General features: G+C 47.7%; 1 pseudogene; it reads right to left on the reverse strand.

The window, feature by feature from the left end:
* Positions 1 to 1,600: 1,600 nt before the first annotated feature.
* LOC121047191 lies at positions 1,601 to 5,576 on the reverse strand (annotated as a pseudogene).
* Between the last annotated feature and the right edge of the window lie 1,589 nt (positions 5,577 to 7,165).

Here is a 7,165-nt window from a genome sequence, read left to right on the forward strand (position 1 = left end):
AAACGTGTTTTGCCATTTACATGCAATAATGTACGCACTCAAAAGCGAGTACATTGAGTACTGCTTAATACTTGTAGGCTCTAAAGGAGTCACATATACGTTAGATTACACGAGGTGCCTCCGAACGTTTTTGCTAAAGGTCCGGATCAAAGATCTGTTGGTGTATCGAGGGCCGGAAAATAAATAAGTAGATATAAAGGAGAAAGAAACTTCAGAAATAATTTTAGATCAGCGTCCAAACACCAAATGGAAAGTTTCAGTAAAATGCAAGGAAAAAAGAATCTAGGGTAAATGAAAGGATAGAATTTATTATGAAATTCAAAATTTAGCTGATTATGACATTCCACAATAATTGGGACCCAGAAACCTCAAGCGACATAAACCAGAGCGCTAGGAACACTGGGCATTTTCACGAAAAAGAAGGTTAATGGCAATGATAGAACTGACGGGAAAAAATGCAATAGATACGACGCGGGACACTTCGCGGCAGTCCTATATGACGATAGGACTCGCCTTATCGATAGGTAGATTTTTCTCGTTTTTTCATATTGTCTTCGTTCACGCGCTTGGTGCGCGTATCAACGCCGTTTCTTTACGTGCGCTTATTTTTGCGCCGGTAGCAGCGGGCCTGCTGAAAGTAAGCTGCGGGCAGGGCTTCATTAGAAGTACCGTGGTCAGTCAGGTGCAAGTCGGAAGACGTCCGCGAGCCGGATTTCGCCCATGGACCGGGGTTCGGGAACCCCTGGATTAAACGAACACTTTGCAGGTGAAAAACTATAATTAGTACAACGTTATACAACCGAGGCATACCAGTCTATATAATGTTTCGTTGTTGAAGAACACTGATATGACTTAGAATTAGGTTTCTAGTTCTATGCAATGTCTCTGAAATTGTCTTTAATGAAGATCGAGTTAGTGAGTATGGCAGAAAATTAGCGTCTCTGAGTGCGTATACAGGATGTCCCAGATAACTTGCACAAAATTAAAAAAAAGAGCGCTCTGCGGTAGTAAACTAGTTGTACGTTGCGTCTCACGAAAGTGCACAAATTTTTTATAATACCTGGAGAAGGCCCGCTCCACGCGGACCAGTGTGGCTGGCACACCTAGGGCTACTTGTCAAGCTATTCTAGCAAGCATGCGATGTCCAGTGGGCCTAGCCCACTTGTTGGAACAGGGTGCGCACCACTCTCAGCTTCTTTTTTCTTGGGCAATGCTTCGAGGGCATCTCCCCGCTCCTCTGTAGCTGCTGCCGCATTTGCTTGGGTGGAGCTGCTATCCTGCTCCTGCTGAAGGCCTGTAATTCGTTCCAGGTCTTGCTCAGGTGAAGCCTTGCTCGGAATGTTTGCTCGGTAATAAGAAATAGGTGGTAGCGATGGTCCATGTACAGTGCAGCGCAAAACCATATTCCACAAAGCATATGTCACAGAGCTCTCACTCCATCTTTTCCTGCATTAAACCAGGGCCTTTTCCAGTGGCGACGGTATCTCTGAGGCGTTCACGCCACACATCAACCATGCATCGTAAAAAGTCCAATTTTTCAGCTGCCATCTCCGAAGCGTCTCGCTGTCACATGTGTCGGCTCAAGGGATACTGTGAGCATTTCAACTTGTGCCCACATGCTTTCGATCCGGCAGGAGCGTTCTTCCTTCGATAGAAAGTCCTTGACGAAGCCCTTTAATCCAGTCAACCAGACCAACATATTGAAAGTCGACATTCATCGTGTCAGGAAATCGACGACAGGCTTCTTTAGCCCTAGTTTCCTTATCAAGTCCATACCCCTCTTTACGCGAAGTTTCTTCACAAGCGCGCGACACTCTGCGACGATGGTGCTCTTTGATGACATCACTAACGGCCAGCTGAATGGACTTCTTCCAAAACCGACGCGCCCCATCGCGGCGAAATACCACGCAGTGCACTCTGGGAACTAGTTGGCCACTCAGTTTCGGTTTCGACTGAGCAGCTTCATCTCATGCTATCACGCCGCGACCGAACGCGCTGCTTGCGTTTTCGATTATCTGACTTTTCACGAACGTACAATACACTCATTCTCGAACGATACAAAACGAAGACAGGGGCACTTTCCTTGGTTCCCGAAACTCCGGATGTTGTGCGTGCGTATGCGAACGTAGTAAGTCGTGGCTTAGTCACCTCACCCCACGAGTGCATCTTTGAGCTCAATGTCGAAAATCCCGTCTAGTACCAGTGAACTACAACTGAAATTTGTTCGTTGGAGCACACGCATTTTGTTTTCCAAACATCCGCTTCTCGTTACTTCATTGGGCGAAAAGCAAGCCGCATCCTCACAGGGTATCAAAATTGAGGCCAGTGTTTACGCATGAACTTTTAAGGAAACGCAATAAATTCGACCTCACTACTGCACAAAAGTTACTATGATGTCTTCCTCGTGTCATCATATATCTCCCACTCAAATTTTATGCTGATAGAAGATTAACTTTTCGCAAACGTTGAGATCGGCTAGCTACGACGGAGACCCTAACAAGCGTCCCCTACTCCTCGCTAAGCCTTTTTGGACGAGCTTTTACTGACACCCGAGATCTGTGCGGGAACGGTGTGTCTGAAATTATCTCGGCATACTCAGGCAGGAAGAAAGCAAACACATAACAAATATAATGGCCATTAGCAACCGTCAAATGCGCTTTGAATTTGTTCGAGCACTTGTGTGAAGAATGTCGCACCGTGCGCCGGACGGGCATGAACCCCAATGTGGTGCGCATAGGGGTTCATGCCCGTCTGACGCACTTCCGGCGAACGGTGCGACATTCTTCACACAAGTGCTCGACTTTTGCATTCTTAAAACGGTCTGTATGCGCGAATTTGCCTATATGATTGCAGGATAACTTTATGCGCATACGCGATGTTGAATATTAGTGGAATGCAAGCGGGTGGGGACTTCACTTCGTGCCGTGCTCCGGGTCAGTACAGATAAGAGATAAGAAGTGTGTTAAAATTGAACTTTTCAATGGCACCTCCGAGTTTTACCTCGCATACTCAGGCACATTAAGAAAAACAGTAATTAATATTTCGTCTATGGACGCACGAAGCAAACAAACTTCTTGATCAACAACACTAATGTAAAGGCGCGAGCTCGATGTATGCATACTTATTGGTTGCTACAGCTTGTTGATTCGTACACAAGCAAGATCCCCGAGCACCCGACTTTCGCAGCGTCGAGACTCCCAGCACTGGCTCGTCCACATACCACGATTGGAACGCTAACAGGAAGGCTCAAGTACAAAAATACATCAAGCATGTGTTAAGACAAGCGATACGTCTCGGGCTTGTGCTAGAGCTTCGAGGTCTGGCCATTTAGGTTAGTTTAGAGAACACAAATGACGCTCTCGGGACCAGAAAACAATCTCTTGTCGACGTGTCGATCGAAACCGAAACCATGCCACCCTCCTTCCTGGCCAAATAGTTCCCAGAGTGCAACGCGCGCCGTGTTGCATGCAGGGCTTTATGGAAGTAGTCTATTGCGTGCGTGGCACATCTGACGCCTAAGATCAAGTCTCTGTCACCGAGACCTGAAAGCTGAGTTTCCTCTGCGTCGTCCAACGGAGAGATTAAGCCGTAGGTTCCAAATGCCTGGTCGCCGCTATTGGCCTCCTTGTCTGAACTGCAGTCATCGCTTTCATCATCGGCTTCACCGAGAAGACGAACAGCCTTAAGCATGTTGACTCCGTTATCGGTTGTGAGACTGTAAACCTGGCCGATGCTGTTGTCGTAGCGAGACAATGTGCATTTAACTTTAAACCTCGGGTGTTCACCAGTGGGTATGTCAGGAAGCTCCTTCATGGCCAGTGGCTGAAGAACTAGCCTTCCATTTTCCGTGTACTGTACACTGATTATGAGCAAAGCGCGGTCAAGTCGCGACACGCAGTCGGTTTAGAGAGGAAACATCGGTCTTCTAAGTGACGAAGAAATCTCCCCTCACTTGCTCTTGGATTCTTCGTGGACTCTGTCCTTTGCTGTCGCCGCTTTTATAGACCGTCTGACACCGAGTGCTTTTAGGATCGGATCAATATGCTGGCGAAAGCCGGAGTCATCGACGAGTCGGAACGGCCGTCCGTTTTTCGTCACGAGCTCGACGCAACTTTTCAGTATGCTGTCCTCCGTTATTTCAAGCGAAAGGAACTTCCACGAAGTCGGCTGAAGCATGCTGGTTATGTTCACTAGCTGAGCGCTGTGGCAGGAAGGTCTTCATCCCAGCCCGGTACAACACGCTTTGTGGACACGGCTTTCTCAGCAAGCAAGTTGTCGTATACCTCTTGGTGGCGCCGCTGCAAATGGCTCTCCAAGGTTTTGCCGTGGTCTCCAGAAACAACGTGCTGGCAGTCCTAAATCCGGCGCGTCCATTTGTTTGAGACGCTGTCATAGCTGAAAAATCTTCGAGCACGAATTTGTTCTCTCGCGTCCCAGAGGGACGAACAGGTACACTTCTCCAGCAGAGTTTCAGAACGCCGTATCCGTAGAAAACAAAAGATGAACTTCTGCAGCGCCGGGTCGGGTGCAAACAACCCTTGTGGCCGTGATCCGTTGTCTGTCTGCGTCGTCGGAAGAAAGTGGGGAGCGAGAGGGCGCAGGAGCTGAGAAGAGCATTGGGAGAGTGTGGAGGCGCGCCGTACATTAAGAGGTGGAAATCGCTCTACCGCGCTTTCATTGGCCCTAGCGTCATGTTTTTCTTCTTGTATTTTTTCTTTATTTTTGGTGTGCTTGTTCGGCCAGAGCTTAGACGCGGGGGTGAGGGCCTTGCTTGTCTTCTCTTCAATTTTGGCAGCAAACCAACGGCAGTCGCCTACTTCGCTGCGTGAAACGAATACTGAAATACCTGAACTTTCTCCTGGAATCAAAAATCGATAAGAAAATTTTATCGGTTTCACTACGAAACAAAATAATAAATAAAAATTTAATAACCTTTTCGTTCCGCCCAAAAATATCTTCTTTTTGTTTCGTTTTTGGTTTTAATTTTGTTCCGACACCCTGGTTATGGGTGAATGATTGCGTGAGCTTGGGGTGAGTGTGTGAGCGAATCTCTGTGAGTGAGCCATTGCGTGGGCGAGTGAGTTTATGGGCGTGTGTGATTAAATGGATGAATGTGTGATAAAAAAGAATGAGTGAATGATTTTTGGTTAATGGGTGCGTGTATGTGTGTGCAAGTGAGCGAGAAAGTGAGTGCGCGCTTGAGTTAATGAATGATGTTATGAGTGAGCTAGAGAGCGAGCGTAAGTCAGTGTGTGTCTGAGCGAATGGTTGAATGAGGGAGGGAAAGAAAGAAAAGGAGAGCGCATGTTGTCCCGGTTAGCTTTATTATGTTCCACTTGGGTCCTCACTTTCCTCTAGCGTTTTGCTTACTTTCAAGCCTTCACCCCATTTTACTGTTGTTGTTCCCCGTAACAATACCGTTCTACAGATTGCTTCTGCTTCTTCGCTTTATTTTGCTCGGGTCGTTCGGATCTCCGCCTGCTCCGTTTCGCTATCTCCCCACGGCGGCGGATGTTTTCTTTGTTCTGGTTTGGTGTCATCGCCGAGCCTAGTTTACGAGGCGCCCGAACTGCCATTTCGAGGGAAATCAATAATAGCGCGCGTCAACCTACCCTTCGCGTCACCGTTCAAACTGGCAGCGCGGTGGAAGTTAGCTGCATGCTGGACCCATCATACCTCTATCTCCACCCCATGTGACCACTCTCCCACCCCTATTCACGGGCAGTGTGTGAGCTCAGGGGACGAAAGGGCGGCGGTTGATTTGTCCAGTGAGCGTGTAGCTTCCACGACACTGTCAGCTTGAGGCTGAACAGAGTTTGTTTCGTTCTAGCCTCCTACTACACTTCCCTTCCTACCCCTTTCCCGAATTCCTTTTCGCGGCTGGCGTGTGAAAACAACTTCGAGGGGAGACGATAAGAGTCGTTTCCGGTTCTGTGCGGGAGCGCGAATTCTGGTAGGTCAAACAACGTGTTATATTGACGGAAGAAGGGCGTTGGAAAATCAAATCCTGTGGGTTATACATGGAGCCGTTTTTTTTTTTTTTTCTTTCTCGCATCGGGGTTTTCGGGGCGCAATTTAAGCACGACGGAAGGCAAGGAGCGCGTTCTGGAGGTCAAGCGTCCGAAAGAGACGCTGCGCCGTTTCATTCCGTCAGTAATCAAACATTTGGCAGCGACCTTCATCTGCAAATTTCAATAATGCTTGAAATACAGCATTTAAGCAGCTCCTGGTTGAATTTGTGTAGAAGACATCAAACAGTCGGTTTGGGGGAGTGAAAAACTATATTTTGTTTCATCAATTTCCCCTCTAAATTGAGTGGGGAAACGGGCTAGCTGCACACGTGACGTGACCTAAACATTCTCGCAGCGGGGAAGCTAGATTGGTGCTGACGCTAATGCAATTAATGCGGAGGTGCAAACGAGCTCGATAAGAATGACGATAATAATCCCAGGAGAAGGAGAACAAGGGGGTCAAAGGACAAACGCAAATCTCCAAATACAGCGACCGAAGCAAATCGTCCTAATTTTAAAAATACATGGCCGTTCACTCTTGCTGGTGTTAGACTGGTGGCAGGCGATAAAACCCGTTTGCTCTACTGACGTCTAACCCCTGGTTTGCTGAGTTGGTAGAGCACTCCACTGGAAATGGAGAGGTCCCTGGTTCGATACCAAGACCAGGCGGATTATTTTCGATCGCGCGCCAGTCGCCTAGCTCTATGTGGAGATTTGTGTTTGTCCTTTGTCTCCCTTATTCCCCCTCTCCAGGAATTATTATCGTTATAAATTTCTGCTTAAGTATTGTGATGTCAGGTTGCGTGACATCAAGTTTTCTGCCAAATTTAGCGGCAAAAACTAATGGGTGTTTTGATCATGTTACGTCAATTTCCCCGCTAGCGTGGAGAGCATTTCAAGCTTCGTAAAACAAACAAACTCTTTAACTGGCGGTGCGAAATTTAAGCTAGTATATAATCTTTGAATTGTCAGAACCTACTGTGGTTAGCACGTTCCACTAAAGGGGTATTCACACGAGGGAGAAATCCCGGGGATTTCTCCCCGGCACGCGCGTCCCACGACGAAAACTTCAAGCTTTGCGATGTGCAAAAGCCTCGGGTTTTCATCTCGTGATGTGCGCGTGCCGGGGAGAAATCCCCGGCACGCGCACATCA

This window comes from Ixodes scapularis, unplaced genomic scaffold (genome assembly GCF_016920785.2).
Source record: "Ixodes scapularis isolate PalLabHiFi unplaced genomic scaffold, ASM1692078v2 ptg001192l_1__unscaffolded, whole genome shotgun sequence".
Taxonomy (NCBI): Eukaryota; Metazoa; Arthropoda; class Arachnida; order Ixodida; family Ixodidae; genus Ixodes; species Ixodes scapularis.